The following is a 19,477-nucleotide window of genomic DNA, read 5'->3' on the forward strand; positions in this document are numbered from 1 at the left end:
CCTGATTTTCCTGCCCCTTCCCCTCCTCCTTCTCCTCCCCCTTCTCCTCCTCCTCTTGCCCAAGCTCCCCTGGCCCTCCTCAAGCTACTCTTACTCCTCCTGCCCTCCTACTCCCCTCCTCTTCCTCATACTCCTCTTTTCCCTGGTCCTCCTACCTGCCCTCCTCCACCAGCTCTTCCTCCCCCTCCTGCCCCTGTTCCTCTGCCCTGCTCCTCTGCCTGTCCTGCTCTCCTCTTCCTCCTCCTGCTCCTCCTCCTCCTGCCCCTGCTCCTCCTCGCTCCCCAGCCCCTGCTCCTCCTCCCCTTCTTTCCCCTCTTCCTCCTCCTCCCTTTCCTCGACTTGCTCCCCCTCCTCCTCCTCTTCCCCCATCCTCCTCCTCCTCCTGCCCCTCCCCTCCTCCTCCCCCTCCTCCTGCTCCTGCACTGCTCCTCCTCCCCTTCTTTCCCCACTTCCACCTTCTCCCTTTCCTCCCCTTGCTCCCCCTGCTCCTCCTCTTCCCCCCATCCTCCTGCCCTTGCCCCTGCTCCTCCTCCCCTTCCTTACCGCCTTCCTCCTCCTGCCTTTTCTCCCCTTTCTCCCCCTCCTCCTCCTCTTCCCTCCCATCCTCCTCCTCCTGGGCCTGCACCTCCCCTCCTCCCCCTCCTTCTCCTCCTGCCCTCCTCCTCCTCCCCTTCCATCCTGTCTTCCTCCTCCACCCTTTCCTCCCCTTGCTCCCCACTCCTGGGATTAAATCTGCTCTTCTGCTTAGAGTTCTTGAATGGAAGCTTAGATGATACTTTGGGATTTTTTCATTGTTGACGTGTGCACTCATTGCTGTGAATGCACCTGTGAGCATTGGCTTGGTTCTATTGCTGTTTATTTACTTATGTACTTAACGTCATTAGAGATTGAACCCGAAGCACTTTACCACTGGGCTACATCCTGAACCCTTTTTTCACTTTTTATTTTGAGGCAACTTCTCCCTAAATTGCTAAGGCTGTCCTGAACTTGTAGTCTTCCTGCCTCAGCCACTCAAGTGGCTGGGATTACAGGAGCACCACTGGGCCTGACTCTATTGACACACTTGTATTTTCATTGTCATGTATTACAAATATTCAATATCTCCCGAGATATTTTGTTGCATCTGTTGTAATGAAGGGTTATGTTTCATTTGCAAATTTGGTTGTTTCCAGCTACCTTTCTCCTAGAGATTTCTTGTTGAGTTTCATTGTCCTGAGAGCATGCTTTGTATGATTTCTATTGCTTTCTATCTGTTGAAGTGTGTTTCATGGGCCAAAGTGTGCAGATCATGTGGCCAAAGTGTGAGTATTTCACATGAGCTAGAGAAGAACATGTTTCTTCCTTGTCGAATGAGGTGATCTATAAACCTGTGGTGGTGCTGCCAGTTCAACCTTATCCTCTTTGATTTTCTACCTGCCGGATCTGTCGACGACCGATTGAGGGAGGCTGAAGTCTCCAACTATAGCCATGCATTTGTCTATACCTCCTTGCTCTTCTTTCAGGTTTTGCCTGACATATTCGGACACTCTCCTGTTAGAGACCCTATTATTAAGAATTGCATCATCTTCTTGGGGGAACTGACCACTTTATCATTAAGTAATATCCTTCTTTACCCCTGACGACTTTCCTTGCCCTGAAGTTTTCTCTGTCTGGAATCAACATAGCTCCTCCAGTTGTCTTTCAATTAGCATGGGCCTAGTGTATCTCTCTCCTTCTCTTGGAGGCCTTGTGACCCCTCAGGCCCCAAAGGCTCTCTGATCCCATTATTGGGCTGCCTGCTGTCTTTGGGTCAGGAGATCCTGGTTGGCCTGTGGGGGTGGGGTTTCTCCTGCTCCTTGGGGCTGGCTCTGCACAGCATGTGCTTCAGGGCCTGCACATTCTCAGTCCGGCTGAGCCAGGGACTTGTCCTGAAGGGCTGGCCCAGTGTTGGAGTTGGGGCCGCTGTCCACACCACTGTTGGTGGTCCTGGAGAGGATGTGGGTCTGTGGAGGGGCTGTGGGAAGGCTATCCTCTTGAATCGCACCGGGCACGTGGGCAGAAGATCTGGATTTCCTGCCCTCAGCATCCTCCCAGCTCTCAGGGAGAGAGCTCCTCTTCCATCTTACACGTTGCTTTCTCCCTTTCCCCGTTTTCACTTATAATTTATCTGTGCTTCTCCACATTTAAGTAGGTTCCTTGCTGGGCATGGTGACCTATGCCTTAGTTCTGTAGTCCAAGCTCCTCTGGAGGCTGAGGCAGGAGGATTGCTTGATCCCAGAGGTTTGGAGCCGCACTGGACAACACAGTGACAACCTCTCTCCTAATTTGTTTTTAAAGTAGGTTTCTGTTGGTTTGGAAGTTGCTCCGTATACCAGCAAGTGTCCTTGTGATTAGAGCAAGAAAAATCAAGATGAACCACTAAAGGAATATCTCTTCAGTGAGTCTGACATGGTCCGTTTTGATTTCCCGAGACAGAGAGAAACCTGCCATCATGATGACAGAGAGTGTTGACTATGCCCAACTTTTGGTCCATCCCTCATAAAGGAGAGTCTGGGGGACAGGAAGGAGGAATTGTTTTGTCGACATGCTATTAGGCTGAAGGCCTAGAGCTTTGGATTCACACACAGGCAAACAAGAGTCAAACTGAACTTGAGGCCTACCAGCCAGAAACCATCAAGGAATCTCTAACCTTCTGCTGTGACCATCAAATACGATTTCTTTATTTTGATTTCCATGAGCATTTTATCAAGTTTCCTTTCTTGCCCCCCTCAGCAGACTGCTAACTTGCTTGTACAGTAGGCCCCATTTTTAAATCACTGAATGTTCAAGTAAGTTCTCTTCAAAGTCTTTATTGATGCACCATAATTATACCTAATAGCAGGATTCATTAGGCCATATTTGTACGTACAGTTAATGTAATCAACCTCATCGTCAGTACCTTTCATTTATTTCCCTCCTCCTCCCACTCTTTAAAATGTTAACGTGTCCAGGTTTATGGTTCACAAACGAAGGCCACCCGGAGAACTTTCCTGAGATGCGCGCACATCTTTATTGATCATCTGTGTAACTATTTAACTTTATGCAGTACTTATGAGCACATAAGTACTGTGTAAACTGTGAGGGAACCTGGGTACACACACCTTAGACGCAGTAGTGAGTGCTCTCGGGTACTCTGATTCGGGGAGACTTTTTAAAAACCACCCAACTTTAGCGGTTCTGGCAGAGACACTGGAATGGATTCAGCTTGGCCACCTCTCAGGAAACAGTGTGTCTAAGTGTCAGGGCCGTGCCCCCTGGGAAGGCCATGTATGGTGGATTTTGAGTCACAGGCAGGTATGTTCTTGTTTCAGTATTAATACAAACATTGGCAGGGTTTGGCACAGACCTGTAATGCCAGTGGCTCACAAGGCCCAGGCAGAGGGGGGTGGCAAGTTCCAGTCCACTCTTGGCAACTTTGTGAGGCCCTAAGGAATTTAGGGGGACCCTGTCTCCAACACTAAGAAGGGTCAGGGGTCTCACTCAGTGGTTCAGTGCTCCTGGGTTCAATCCCTGGGAACCAGGAAAAGAAAAAACAGACATTAAACATGTTTGAGGGCTGTGGTTGTGGCTCAGTGGTTGAGCACTTGCCTCACATATGTGTGGCACTGGGATCAATTCTCAGCATCACATATAAATACATAAATAAACAAACAAATAAATAAAGGTCCATCAACGTCTAATAAAATTAAAAAAGATAAAAACATATTTGACTGGTTTTTATTTTAATTCAGCAAATCTGCATTCATTGTGAAAAAGAATATATTCCCTTCCCAGACCAACAAACCTATCTTAATTATATGAAAAAGAGAGTTCCCTGCACAGCAATCCTCCCTTGATGATACACCTTTACCTAATTTGCGTCCTGTAAGCCAAGGCACTCGGGAGTCCCAGGTCCCATCTTGACAGTCCTGGGTCTCCCTGGGTCAAGGGAAAAGTGGGAAGACCAGGAAAAGGAAAATCACAGTATCGCTTGCAGAACTTTCACCTGAGGATAGGAAAGTGGTCACCGGAGGCAGAGAAAGATGGGGGACATACGGGTACTTCCTGTGCCTGAGCCTAAAGAGCATTTGGCCCCGCGTGTTTGTAGCGCAAACGAAGTCCTTGGCACTGGTTCCTAGGCATGCTGTTCGTCCCTGTGCACCTCCAAGCACGATTCAGAGGCCACCTTTGTGGGTTCCATGGTGTAATGGTGAGCACTCTGGACTCTGAATCCAGCGATCCGAGTTCAAATCTCGGTGGGACCTTTCCCAACTTTTGGACACAACTTTAAATGTACTGAAATCTGGCCTACTTCTTCCATAGTCACTTTCACATGTAGTGAGATGGGACAGAGCCTTATCTCAAGTAAGGCAGGGCTCTTCATAAATCTTAAGTACTGTAGTTCTGAAACTGATCTTTGCTTTTTAAACATCATTTTACAAAGCCTACATAAATTGTTGCTCAAGTTCACATGAGTATTAGCTAACACAATATAATATCACACCTAAAACATGAATTAAAGAAAAGCTGAAAGCTTTTAACCTTTTGTAGAAAAGTAGTAATGTACTTTTGTGTTTTGCAATAAAACCTTCACACAGATTAGGCTCTCATTAACTTAAAAATACATTTAAATTGTATCTCAGTGTAAAAAGTAACATAGAACTTTACATATCTTATGGATAACAAGTCCAGTTATAGAACACAAATGATATAAATAAATCAGCATGTTTCTTTTTAAATCTAAAATTACAATACAATTTTAGAACACCAGCTTGATATAATGCTCTTTCTAAAGCTTCTACCTTACAGACTTGTATACCTGGAAGATATGGACACATTAACACCACAATTACATTGATGTTTTTATATTAACCAAGTTTAGCTTTTAAAGAAATAACATAGCACAATTCTCTAAAACAACAGCACTTGTTTGACCAGCTGTTTAATTTCTTGAAGATTACTTGCTCAAAAACTTACACTTATAAGCAACTTACACAGACCTTCTTTATATCATTTACTTAAACCCTCTTAATTACTTAATCATATAGACTCTTATCCAGAAACACATTTTCCCTCTATTAAATCCATACCTAGAATCTTCTAGTTTCTTTTTCATCTGTTAACCTCCTTCTGTTCACATTTTGGAACAATACTTGTAAATTTTTGAATTTAAGCAGATTTAACATTTTATTAGGGCCTTTTTGAACATCTAGAAAAACTTATAAGCTTAATTTTAAAGACATCTTTACTTTCATCTGTTTACCCAATTTAAATTGAACCATTTGAATCACGTGAATCAAAAGATATTTGGATCCATTTTTTAATTTTTTTATGAGCGCTCCTCATCTGTCAATTGTCATATCACTGCATGATATATGGACATACACACATACAGACATACCGACATACAACATGTAACACAAGTGTAACACAACTCAATAGTAAAGGCCTTGTAGCTTTCTCAGGTGAAATCTCATTGCAATGTTTAAAAAAACTCCAGTTGATCAAAAATAGAACTTATCAGAAAAACATTAACTTGTCTGTAGGATTAAAATCACGAGCTCAAAAAAAATCTAAGAAAAAAGTAAAAGTCCTAGAAAAAATTGACTGGCCAGTAATTAGTAAATGCCATACAACTTACTCTTTGGTTTAATCCAGTTTGAGTGCCCATAAAAAGACACCTTTACTCTTTTTTTTTTGGGGGGGGGGCCTCAGATCTGTCTCATACTGAGTGCTCTAGGCTTCTTCTATTTGCATATCAACTTAAGTCCTGGCTGAGGTCTGGAAGGAACTGGGAAAACTGGAATTCTGAGCAGAAACCTCATGCCTAAGGCATTTTAACCATAAGTCAAAATTTTCAGGTTTGGATGTTGAAAATTATGATACAAGTTTAAGATACAATTTACAAAATTTCATACCTTTACATTTTCCTACACTAGAAAAACTTGCTCACACAAAACTGAAAATAGGATCTTTCTTGATAATATAAAAGCCACCATCAGAAGAAATTCCTTCAGGATCATTAAGCTACTTCCTTTGTTCTGAAGTTCCTAAAGTAGTATTAAGTTACATTAAATCACCTGAAAAAAAATCTTAAAAGAGAACCACACTACCATGTATATCCAAAATTAAGCTTTAAAAATTTAAGACTGTTGCTATTCAATGTTATTTCAATAAGCCAGACCAACATTTTTTTCCTAAATCTTACACACTGAGGGGAACAGATACCATATCATAATTTACTATCCTTGCCCAAGTTAATGCACTGGTACACCTAGTGAAATATTCTCAGGCTACCCAGTTCAAAATAAAACTAAATGATTGGGAGTTACTTGCCAACTTGGAAGTAGAATTCTTTTAATTTTCTATCCTAAGTATTTAAGTTCTCCAGCATGAATTATCTGAAATCACAAACTAAAATTACCTAACCCCAACTTTTAACTGCAAGATTATGCAATGCTTCAAACTCAATATTTAGGTACCAGATTGTTACAATAAAAAAATCATCTTTTAGATACACATTCAGCCAAGATCATCCCCAAGAAACAATCTATAATAACCTTTAAAACAGACCAGATAAGAAAAAATCTCTCCAGGTTTTGAACTTCCATTTAATTATGATTCCTATCAGTGGCACCTTAGATTTCCCCATGAGTGGACCAGATGTTTTCACAGAGGGGCAACTATAGGTGTAAAATCAAGGGTCTCAGTGTGACTGACTTTACTGCATTCAGTGTCCCTTCTTTTTAAGTGGACAGAGATGGAGCAATCCTTACAGTGCAGGGAAGAATGAGGAAATTCCCCAAAGCGAAAATGGCTCTGGCAGCTGCTAGGAATCCTCAGTTTCCCTTTTACTTACAGGATTAGCTCCTTTGGATAGATCCAATCCCAGGCAATCTGGCATATCTCCTAACTTTCCAGTAGAGTCAGTTTTTATCTGCCTTAGGTCTTGAAGGGGGAAGGGGGTATGTACTTTGATCCGCCCAAATTTCTCTCTTGATTCTTTTTCCTCAGTGAGTCCAAGATTTTTTCTCTTCATGGCAGATATCATAGCTAAGTCTACTTTACACTGTTGGCATAATTTAGGATTTTCCCTTAGAGCAAAGAAAATCTGAACATACAGCACCTCACACCATTTCCTTTTTTGTAAATTTTATCAAACTGTAAAATTGTATTAAAATTGATATTTCCCTCTGGTGGCCAGGTTTTTCCATCAGAGAGTTTGTATTGAGGCCAGGCCAAGAAAATGAGGCACTTTTTCTTGAGCGTCTGAGGTTCAAATTTATCCCAATTTTTCAATACGCAGGCTAGTGGTGCACCTGGCGTATTGGAGAGAGAGAAGCTCCCGTCTGAGTGAGAAGAAAACAGGACTCAGGCGCCCATGCCGCGCCAGAGAAAACTGTTCTCATTAGGGACGTCTCCCTAAGTTTGAGCTTCCTAAATGGTCCAGAAAACCCGTCTCTCACTTTGCTTTGCCAAGGGGTTTCTGGTCCCCTTTAGCAAAGTGCTAGGGTCTCAGTTTGCCCTGTGCCAGAGACCCTGGGAGGATTCAGACTTAAGGGCATTAGTGCTTATCCTCCCGGCCACTAAAAACCCATTGCAAAAGAGAAACGTGCTCTTTTGTTGCCTTTGCTCTGTAGACTGAAGGAGCTGCCTAAGTGTTAGGGGATATCTACTGGTTGTAAGGTAGCAGATTACCGGAGGAGTTGATTCTAAAAATGCCTCTCTAGTAGCTTAAAGAGAACACAGCTCATTTTAAACATTGGGGGAGTAAAACAGACTAGTGAAATTTACCTATGCATCTTAGAGAACCTGGGCAGATTTTGCTAATTATCCCATGCCTTTCTCTCAGTCCTACAACCTGAATTGCTAACATTTCTGACCTGCGAAGGAAGGGGAGCATCCAGGAGGAATGGATGCGAGGTTGGGAGTGTTGCATGGCCCATACGGAGGCAAATGTGATTGGGGCTTTCCCTCAGTTCCATTCATCTACCAATCACCCTAGATACCCCTGAGGGCTGTCGGAAGGGGGCTCAAGAGAAAGGAACCTTAGGAATCCTCTGAGTGTAGCCCAGACCCGAATTCCGCAGTTGTTCCAAACTCCTTCCTCCACCTCCACGCGTCCAAGGCAGATCGGGATTCGGGACACTGTGTACTCACGCCAATTGCTCTCCAGGCCCAGACAGAAAAGTTGGAAGCGGCTTTGGCAGAACCCAACATGCCTGCTCTGTATTGAACAGGTGATTGAGAGCTGCCTAGGCCGGGAAACCTCTCACCCGAGTCTTGAAGAGTGGCGGCTGCACTAATTACGTTTAAGTAGCCGTCGGGTGCCCACCTGACAGGAGTAAAACATCAAGAATGAAGGGTCAGCATGGATCAGCAGAGAAACTTGTTTGGACTTGTTTGGACTTTGCAGTAACTCAGTGACTTTTTAGTGCTGGTCACAAGATGACCAGAGAGTGTGTCTATGTTAGATAAGTGGATGATGTAACCTTTTTGAGTGTGGATGATGTAACCTTCTAAGTTGTGGTCATAGGATGATAAAGTAGTCAGGCAGTATGCTTATGTTAGATAAGTTAGGTATGAACAACTTGTAAAGTATATAAGCGCGGGGGAAACTCCATGTAATTGCTCACAACTAACTCTCGTCGCCTGAGAGTAAGATCGTGCAGTTGTGTGCCAGCCACCTCGTGTATTGCTTTGTGTGGTGTGCGAATAAACCAGCATTTCAAAAGGCAATCGAGTTCGTGCTTGGTGTTCGCGTACGTCGCGGTCCGGGGTCCAGTGCAGATATCCGGAAGGGAACTCCTGGTAACCAGACAAGGCTGAGAAGCCGCTCGTGACAGTTGGCGTAGTCGGCAGGATACGGAAGAAGAGCTCCGGAGCAGGTAAATATAACCCACATGGCAATGCACAATTTCTTCCACTGAAAACCTAGAATGACCGTGATCGTCCGGCGTCTAGGCTGAAGGTGGAATGAAAGGGGAGTGCCCCCACCAAAATCCTTAGGAGGACGGTGGTCCCTGTGCATGGGGTGGCTTAAGGAAAGGATAGAAAATTGGGCACTATATAGCTGGCATCAGGGAATAAGTCAGATACCTTATAAGATAGAAACAAACGGGTTTATTGCTTGGAAAATTCATATAGCTAAACTGAGGATCCTCTTAAAAATAGCAACATGGGCTTCAAGGAAGTAATAAAAAGATTTAGGCAGAAATGTAGAATAGGAGAACTAAAGCTCGAGCAAAAGGAATTAAAATCTCAATCGCCATGGCGAGGTATTGAAAGAATTGTTCAGGCAAAGATGCCTGAGTTCCAGAAAGGAACCACAGTTGAGGTAACATTAAGTAATCCTCAGACCGTCAAGCCCATAATGGAACGGGCTGACAAGAAAGAAATCCCGGGAATATTATGTAAAATTATAGATGATATAGATGATGACAGGCTAAGAGGCAAAAGGTTAGTAAAAGAAGCCCTTAAAAATGGAAGTAATAACCCATTTTTGAAAGATATATTGAACCAACTGGAAGCTCCTGATAAGGCCAGCATGCCAGTTTCAGTAATTAAAACATCCACACCCGGACGGGGACGCCCAGATGGGTTGGAACAAGTTATTGAAACTAGGGACTTAACTAGACCTGAAATGGTTCAGTTAAGGCAAGATTTTTCACAGAAAGGTCAGACCGACGGAGACTTTTTGTTTACAATTCATAGTAAGGGAGGCGAATCTATAAGACTCGCAGGCAAGGAGATGCAGGTGGTTAATATCCAGATAGACAATCCGAGTGTTGCGGACACTTTAGCAAAGATTATACAAGAAGAACCTGACAGGGTACGCACACTTTGGGATTGGATTGCAATAGCCTGGGCAGAGGCCATCCCACATATAGATTGGGGTGTCTTTGAAGGCCAGGTACAGTGGAAGAATCCCAGTGAAGGGATTAAGATAGTAAAGAAGTTAGCTATTTTTAGCAAAATTTATAATCAGTTTCAAGGATCCCCTTTAAGTGCTCACTTAACAGCCGCGCTCAGGAGAATAATTATAAAAGGAGCACCAGAACAGCATAGAATGATGTTGGCAACCATGCTAGCTGGAGCCAACACCCTATGGGATGTAGTTGAGTTCTTAAAGCAACATCGAGAATTACAACAAGAGCACAAAATGTCATTTCAAGCTGCAATGTCATTTCAAGCTAAAGCCCGAAACCCAGTCTGCTTTCCAACAAATGGCAACAGAAATATTAAATGCTACCAGACAAATGGGAACAGTCAATGTTTCCAGACAAAAAACTTCCGTTTGGGAGGCCCGCCTGGCCAGCGGAGCCTCCCAAGAAACAGAAATATGTTGGGAAATGGCAAAGACTGGAGAAAGGTGCGACCAGGACAAGCCTGGACACAAGGAAATGTTGCTGTAAACAACAGGCAGATAGGAAGCAGAATGAAGCCACAAAGGCCGGTGCCGCGAGGAAATCAGGTGCAGGGCCAGAGAGGAAGGTTTGGTTTAACAATGCCAAGGTATGGAACACCCAGATGGCAAAACAGCCGGACACCCGGCCATTCATACAATTAAAATTTATAGTTGATAATCAAGAATATACAGACTCCTTCCTGATAGATACGGGAAGCGAGGTAACAATAGTCAGAGATGATTTTGTAAATAATAAACCAGCTAAGGAAAAAGTTATAGTACAAGGAGTATCTGGACATAGGGCAGAAATGAGAAAAGAATGGGTAACATTTAAAATATATGATTTGGATTATACAATACAAGTGTTGGTAGGCAAAGTTCCACATGGAGTATTAGGAATTCAGGAACTCAGGTTATTATATGGTGAATGGTTACCTTTGAAGAGATTAAAGTGTTTTGAAACAAAAATTTTAAGTCAAGTAAAGATTGATCCAGTAAAATTGCCCCATACTCCACCAGTGTTTACTAAACAGTATCCTATTAAAGGAGGACACGAAGAGATTAGCGCCACAATAAAGGAAATGTTGGAAAAAGATATAATAGAAAAGGCATCATCATTTAAATATAACAGTCCAGTATGGCCTGTTATGAAACCTAATGGCAAGTGGAGATTGACGGTAGACTATAGGAATATAAATAAAGTAACCCCCTCTATGCCAGGTACTCTCCCAGATGTAGAGTCTATTTATGCTCAAATTAGGAATTTTTCACCTACTTGTTTTTGTGCTATAGATTTGAGTGATATGTTTTTCGCTATCCCATTAGATATTAAGAGTAGAGAATTGACTACATTCACTTGGGAATCAGTACAATATAGGTTTAAGAGGTTACCACAAGGATATAAAAATAGCCCAATTATAGCACATGTAACTTTACAAGAAACGTTAAAGGATTTTCAAGATAAAGGAACTACTAAGTTATGGTCATATGTAGATGATATATTAATTGCTGGGAAAGATATGACCGAGTTAAATAAGGTAAAGGACGAGGTAGTTACATTATTGAAATCAAAAGGATGGTCCATCAATCCTGATAAAATTCAGGGTCCAGCCACGTCAGTTAAGTATCTGGGGGTGGTGTGGACTACAGAAGGACCTAAGGTTCCGGATGCAGTGATAAATAAGATTTTGGCTTTACAGTCACCAAAAACCAAGACAGAGGCTCAGCAGGTGATGGGCATTTTGGGATATTGGAGATTACATATTCCATATTTGCAAATGATTCTGGCTCCAATACACAGGGTATGCAGGAAAGCTGCGGACTTTGTATGGGGACCGGAACAGAAAAAGTCACTAGAATTAGCTAAGGAATATGTTCAGACATATACCCAATTGTATGTACCTCAACCTGGTGAAGAAATTATAATTGATATAATATATGCCAATGACTTTGGAAATTGGGGCATATATACTAAAAGTAATAGTCAGACTAAACCAGTTGGATTTTACTCCAAAAGATTTCCTTTTTCCGAAAACAAATACTCTTTCTTTGAAAAAACAGTGTGGACAGCTTATACGGCGGTACAGAGTCTAGGTTTTGTTTTAACTAATAGAATAGTTACATTAAGAACTCAGATACCAATTTTGGATTGGGTACGAACTAAGGAGGAAGACTTTAGAGGTTTACCCATGGAACAAAAAGTGTTGAAATGGAAATGGTATTTGTTAACTATAATTAATGATGCAACAGTGTCAGGGAATAATAAGACATTAAGATTATCAGAATTGGTTTTTGCTCAGCCTATGGTAGAAGTACCGGTAGAGGTTAAACAACCAAAGACACAACCTATTGGAAAATGGGGGGCAGTTGCTTCTCATAAAAATGCATGGTTCACAGATGGATCAAGTAAAGTAGTAGGAACTGTCACTAAATGGAAAGCTGTGGCATATCGACCAAGTGATAAAAAGATCTTAGTTAAGGAAGGCTCGGATGCCTCAGCACAGTTAGCAGAACTCTGTGCAGTAAAATTGGCCGTTGAACAATCTATCCATGAAAAGAAAAAGTATATACACGTTTTTTCGGACTCATGGGCAGTTTGTAATGGTATTGCCATATGGTCTGCAAAGTGGAAGGAATCTGATTATAAAATTAATGGAAAAGATGTATGGGGACTACATATTTGGAAATTTCTTGCGGAGGCACCTATACATGTAAAGATAGCGCACGTTGATGCTCACACAGGACGTACAGATGAAATATCTAAATTTAATAATGTGGCAGACAAATTGAGTAAATTTGACTCCGAAGGGCTAAAATTGGTGAATAAGGCCCCTTGGAAAATATCAGATAGAACAGATACAAAGATTCGGTTGAAACGTGACCCAAATTGGCATATAAAACTTCCTGAATTGAATGCTGATATTTCGGATGATGAAATCCGACAATTGCATAAGGAATTAGGACATATTGGAACACATGGAATGTTCCAATGGTTTCAAGGAAGAAATATAAAAGTCACCTGGGGAGCATGCAAGCGTGCGATATCTGGATGTGAATTATGCGCATCCTCGGTACAACGTTTCCGGAGGGATCCACCCCATAATAGGCCGTCACCAAGAGGTTTTAATGAAAAGGTACAAATTGATTATATTGGTCCTTTGCAGAATGGAAAATATGTGTGTACTATGGTAGATTGTAGTACCGGATTGGGACATGCATGTGCAAGTAGACATGCAGATCAAAGCTCTACTATGAAAACTATTTGGAGCTGGTGTGCAGCATATGGATGTCCTTGGAATGTGACTTCTGATCAGGGTTCTCATTTTACTGGTAGAAATGTTCAGAAATTAGCTGACGTTTTAGGAATTAATTGGGATTTTCATTTGGCCTATAATCCACAAGCAGCAGGAAATATTGAAAGGTTCAATGGATTATTAAAGACTAAATTGTGGCAGATAGGACAAGATGTGCCATTTGACAAGGCAATACTGATTGCAGTTTTTGAACTTAATTCTAGGCAAAGACTGCACAGGAGATCACCCTTTGAGGAAACATTCCAAAAGGACATCGATGTGCAGGCAGACGGGGACCCAAACCCAGATAATATAAGACCATATAAGGTGTGGATACGTAACAGAAAAGATAACTCTGTGATTAAAGGTGAGATTGTATCACACGGACAAGGAAATACCCTATGGGTATCAACTGGAAAAGGGGACCTCAGATTAGTAAAAAGCCAAGATGTTGTCACTAGGTAAACGTTTGTGTGTTTTGTTTAACATATGCTTTGTTATCCTGATTGTATATTCTTGCTTGTTTTTGGGTGGATATTTTCATTGTAACGAATGGCAGACAGCTCTTTTGAATGGTTCTACTTGTTTTAATCATAAATTGTTGGTACGAGATTTGCTACCCTGTTATGTACTTAATTATACACTATGTTTCTGGTAATGGCACCTAGGACTTTGTTACTTTTGCTATTTTTGCTACTTTTGATAGCCCTGCAGTTCTATTCAGTAATGGGAAATCAAACTACAACTCCCACTACTTTTACTACTACGACTCCATATTATTTTGGTATCAGGAACATTAACCTGACCAAGTATTCTTACAAAGATTGGATCTTCAATTATATTAATTTCACTCATTCACTTCAAGAGTGTAATAATTCTTGTGCAGTAATACCACAATATTGGAGAAGTAACAAATTCCTACAAAATTTTACTGCTATTAGATACCTGTTTTATCATAATTATGCATTTTGCCACCATTATAACAAACACTCCGCACCTAAGGAGTGTGACCATTTTTGGGACATCAATACAGTTGGGGTATATAGCCCAATGTTTAGATCTAGTGCGGATGGAGGATATTCTAATAAATATGAAACTAACCCCCTCCGATGTCATCTGGTACCTGGGATTATGGATATGTGGTCTTATAAGCCACATTTTGTGTATTATTATAGGAAACTTGGAGGCAAACCTTTAGTTAAGAGCTATAATGCTACAGCAGCAGTGCTTAATAATCCAAACCTTACTGTATATACTTTTGAGGAGTCTACAGAAGAGGATGACTTTACATGTATAAAAGCAGCAGAAAAGGATGTTGCATCACTGCCTTTTCAGGTTTGGGTGTCCAACAAACAGAATGATTATAATTTATTCGATTATGAATATGAAGAATATGACTATTCTTCATATGATGATGGAGAAGAAGGAGGTTCTGGTGAATTTACAACTACAACCCCACGAACAACTACGTTGGGGATAAATTTGTTGCCATATAATGATTCTAAGGAAATGTTGGATGAATGGAAGAGATTGCCTAGACATTTACAAGGAGCTAGACCGTTGCCTAGATGGCCGCAAGTTTTAGTTGAACCCTACGGGACATGGTGTCCAAAAGAGTTACAGCAGTATCTAGATTCCATGAGCACTAAACAAAGGAATATGTCTATATATATTGAAGATGTGCAAAGCAGAACTCATTTGAATTATACCCATTATGTTTCTTGTGTAGCGGATTTTCCTAATTTACCTATATATGGAAAGTTCGAGATCCTACAGAATCCTGATAGATCCTTAGAAATACGGAACCAATCTTATCTTACTATAGATAATTGGTGGAAAGTCAATACCTTAGGTACCGCCACCTGGCGATCACCTGTTGTGTTGACCGACCCTTTACCACAGCCATTTACCCATAACTTGGTTAAACCAGTGGCCACGCCTCCTAAATTAAAGGACAAAATCGGGTATGTTTGTATCCGTAGCATTTTTGGAGATATGCTTAACCGAACACAGGGACAAGCATTTATTGGTAGAGTTTGCTTCCCTGTTGATTCAACCTTCCTTAAGTGGTGCCAATATAGATATTATTATAAAATTGGTAATTATTCATCTGTAACTTATAAGATTCACACACAGGCCTGTAGGCTGGGTCCGGCTTACAGGACGACTGGGGTATTACATCCTGAATTTGGAATGTTTAATCACTCTGGATGGCTATTATTTGAAAACAAAACAAGGAGGTATGTCTTTAAAAATGCCAATAATGAATGGGACCTCTCAGAGATTGTGGATAGCCCGAAATTGGGACAGAGAGTGCATAGTCCAGGGTTACATGATTATAAATTCACCGTGGACAAATACATTGTTAACCAGACAGTATGGAAAAACTACACACAATATTATAATATATTTAATTGGACATGGTGTTATAATTTTAGCAGACAAAATTGTGTACAGAATCCTCTTCATGCTGTATATTTGAATGCCTCTCATATGCATCTCGAGGTGAATAATACGTGGCATAGGTTTGATAATCAGTCCTGGCAACCTGTATTGGTTATCACACCCAAGGATATTTTGAATAAATACTTTTATAATGTCACATTTCTGCAGGTAGATTATACTTATAATGGATCCAAAGGAGAATCTTCAAAGTGGCCTTATTATAAATGCCAAGACTGTACCTTTAAGTTTTATGATAATTTCTTTGGGACTTTGATTCCCGTGTTTAATTTAAGTGATGACAAAATCAGAGCGAATGTCCATAATATGTCAATCCCGATGGGAGTTGATTCTAATTATGTGGACACTAAAAATGTTAGTTTAGCTATGGAAAGATCTATTTGCAGATGGTTTCCACATTCATGGCAATATGTGATTGGTATTCATAGGTCTATTATGCATAATGATTCCACGTACTATGATATTCCTCTTGATGTAAATATAACTGGAAATGTTTCCAAACATTATGAAGGTGGTAACGCTGTATTAGACAATCAACAGAAACAAACGAGGGATTATACTTTACATCCAACAGTATATTCTCTTGCATTTGTACCACCAGATTTGGATGAAGTTACTTTAGTGAATTACAAAACAGAAACTTACCTGGTAAATGCTGATGACTACTGGTCATTGAAGACTGGGTGCCCTAGAGCACAGCTCTGGGATACTATAATTAGATACCATGTGGATGTAGCAGATAGAAGAACTCTGAAATGGTGGTTGACACAAGGAATGGATTTCTCTACTTGGTCTAGTAAAATATATCCAGGAAAATTACCTTATTACTGGTATATGTTATTGCCAGGAAGTGAAAATGAATGGAATCTTTATGATATTGTAACACATGATGTTTTACATAATAATACTGATGTGTTTGATGCACATGCAGGTAATCATATTATATATAGTACAAAGATGGATATGCAGAAATGCTACATGGAACCGACCTCTTTGAATCCTTGTTTAATCGATAGAGGAGGATTTAATGAAACCAAGGGATGGGTTACTGCCCATTTCCCAAGAGCAGTCCTCTTCCCACGCAAGGAAAAGGACGGTAATTTTATGAAGACTTTAGAGGCTCCAGGATTTTTACCTTTATTACATCAGCCAGTTAGATTTTTGATACAACCACAAGTACAGCCAATTGTGTTACGATTGTCTGTTAGTGATTTGTTGAAAGGTGAAACTGTATGTCCTTCTTTTGAGTCTACTGTGTTGCCAGATTTGTTTTATTCAGTCCAAAGAAATGCAGCAGGACGAAGACCTCTGCAGTTCGCAGCGATTGGCGCTTTCCTGGCCGGAGCAGCTTTGGGGGCAGCGATCGCTGGAGCAATGACGGAGGAACTTCGAGTGGAAATTTCAGCTCTTCGAGGACTTCAGAATAAACAGAACTTTGTTATCTCACAATTATCTAAAAATCTGCACTCCGCATCTTTACTTATGGAAAGACTTTCTGCAGAACAGGAACTTTTGAAACATCATGTTGATTCACTAAGTAAGGTGATTGAGACTATGGATGCATCATGGAATGTACGTATGAAACAATTGGAGGCAACTCAGGAGTGTGAACATCTGCAAGCAATGATCACCGCGGGATTAGAAGAAATAAGACTGTTATTTAGAACTGGCATAGGCATGGAAACTGCATCAGCTATAACCATATTAGATCCTACAAAGGATTCTTGGTGTGAAACTGGTGTTTGCATGATTAATTTATGGCAAATGTCGACATCTAAGGTTGTAATAGGATATCCAACTAAGGCTATACCGAAGAAAATTGGTAAAGATTGGATAATACCGTTTGATAAGTTTTATTGGTTAAAATGGAACAATATGTCATATTATGTGCCTAGTGAAGCCACTTATGCTATAGGTAAAACAACTATTATAGCATATGATCTTTTCTCAGATGAACCTAGGACTTCTGATATAACTATATCTATGCCTCAGGCTACTCTGTTCGATCTTGGGAATTTTAATATGTTGTCTTGTTATCCTGAACCTTACATGGTTCGACGATGGCAAAACATTTCTTATAGTGATTCTTTAAGTTTGAATGCTGGTTGTCATGTACATACTAATGTCATGATGATGGAACATATGAATCTAACTGTTAAGAAACATCTATTTAGGTCTAAGAGTTTTACTGCTACGCAAAACTTACGAGTCCTGACTCAGGTGGTTTATATGTCTAATCATACTTTTGGGTTACATTCTTTTGTACCCCAACCACCTCTGTCAGAAGAATATAAAAAGATGATGAAAGCAACAGAGGCAGCCAAATCCGTTTATGCTTCATTAGGAAAGGAAATTGAGACAGTACATAATCAAACTACTGAACTTCTCCAAAGATTTTCAGGTGAAACTCATAAAGTTAAAATGTTAGTTGATTCTGGATATTTGATTCCGCGTGACTTTCAGTATACTTATGATTGTAGTTTTGTAGGTTTCTTTAGAAAATTAGTTCATGCAGATGTTAGTTGCATTATGAGATGGAATCCTTTCCATTGGCTTAAGGAAGGATTGCTATATGTATGTTGTTTTGTATTATTAGTATTATGCATTAAGGTTTGTTTAAAGATTAATAAGTCTGCAGGAAAGAAAACTTACATTAAAATGGATAAACTTCAACATTACAGAGACCATGAAGCGAAAGGCACTAAGAAAATTAAATCCAAGAAGGAGAAGGACGGCAAGATCGAGGAATTATTCTGAACAGTTGCACTATGCAAATTGTCATCTTTGCATCGAATTTCATGTAAATACATGGTTTTTATATAGTGCATATACACTGTTTGGGCAGGAACGTTTTTCTCTTTTATGTAGACTAGTAACCTTACGCAGTGGACCATGGTGTCCGCTGGATAATAATTTGGAGGGTATTGTACCTTCTTTATGTGTATTCTTAAATCATGTTTGGAACTGTATTCCTAATATTAATTCGCACTGTAATGTTTATTGTAGGTATGATGTACACTCGTGTGTTAAGGGTTTATTTGGATTGTTCACGGAAGTAATGAAGTCTGATCATGATTTGTTGACACAGCAATCTAATGCATTTGCTTTTTACATTAATGGGATTATTTCCCTTAGCTATGATAGATCATTGTTGTTTGGTGATGAGTTATTATGTAGGAGTTTTGCGCAATGCAGACGGAGGAAGACGTATAACCCTAGATCTTTGTTTGATATATGCTTAAGGAATATCTGTAAGCCTTATTTTGTTAAATTGTGGGCTTATGTCGATTGTCACCAAAACTTACCCAGACTTGGTTAACGTTATAGAATTTCTTGAGGAACTATGTCTGTGGACCAGATAATCATCAGACGGATATTAGGACGCAAATTGAGGAACGACCTGTTGTTCCGGAAGGATCGCATGACTCCAATTCCGATGTTCTTGGAAAAAGATGTTGACTATCCATTTATGATAGTTCACAATATGGTGATAGATTTATCGTTAGTGAAGGATTTGAATTTTGATGTTTATTCACGACTGACACATCCTTTTGTGCCACATGTGAAAGCTCCCTTTTGCTGTGAGATTCGTACTATGATTGCACCTTTTCTACACTCCTGTGTGGTTGGTGGCTGCATGGATGCCGTGGATTGCATCTTCCAATCTGAAGATTGGTTCGGAGGGCCGCGACAGCCCATACGTCTCCCCGAGGACGGGCAACTTCCGAATGGACGACCTAAGACAGGGGACCGTACTTGTCGCTTTGATACATCGGCACCAGCAGTACCCTCGGCACCTCCGTATCAAGGGGGTGGA

The 19,477-nt window shown here is 40.7% G+C and overlaps 1 long non-coding RNA gene and 1 other non-coding gene across 3 annotated transcripts; both read left to right on the forward strand.

The window, feature by feature from the left end:
* The first annotated feature begins 4,190 nt into the window (after nucleotides 1–4,190).
* On the forward strand, nucleotides 4,191–4,262 carry Trnaq-cug (transfer RNA glutamine (anticodon CUG)). Its single transcript has one exon. It is a non-coding gene; the product is annotated as a tRNA-Gln (tRNA).
* Nucleotides 4,263–8,341: 4,079 nt separating this feature from the next.
* LOC114082031 (uncharacterized) lies at nucleotides 8,342–19,078 on the forward strand. 2 transcript variants are annotated; one of them, XR_011708980.1, is made up of 4 exons: nucleotides 8,342–8,885; nucleotides 13,422–13,564; nucleotides 18,342–18,460; nucleotides 18,988–19,078. It is a non-coding gene; the product is annotated as an uncharacterized lncRNA (long non-coding RNA). The 2 variants fall into 2 exon arrangements; XR_011708981.1 differs by having other exon boundaries at nucleotides 13,422–13,524.
* Nucleotides 19,079–19,477: the final 399 nt, after the last annotated feature.

This window comes from Marmota flaviventris, chromosome 10, assembly GCF_047511675.1.
Source record: "Marmota flaviventris isolate mMarFla1 chromosome 10, mMarFla1.hap1, whole genome shotgun sequence".
Lineage (NCBI taxonomy): Eukaryota > Metazoa > Chordata > Mammalia > Rodentia > Sciuridae > Marmota > Marmota flaviventris.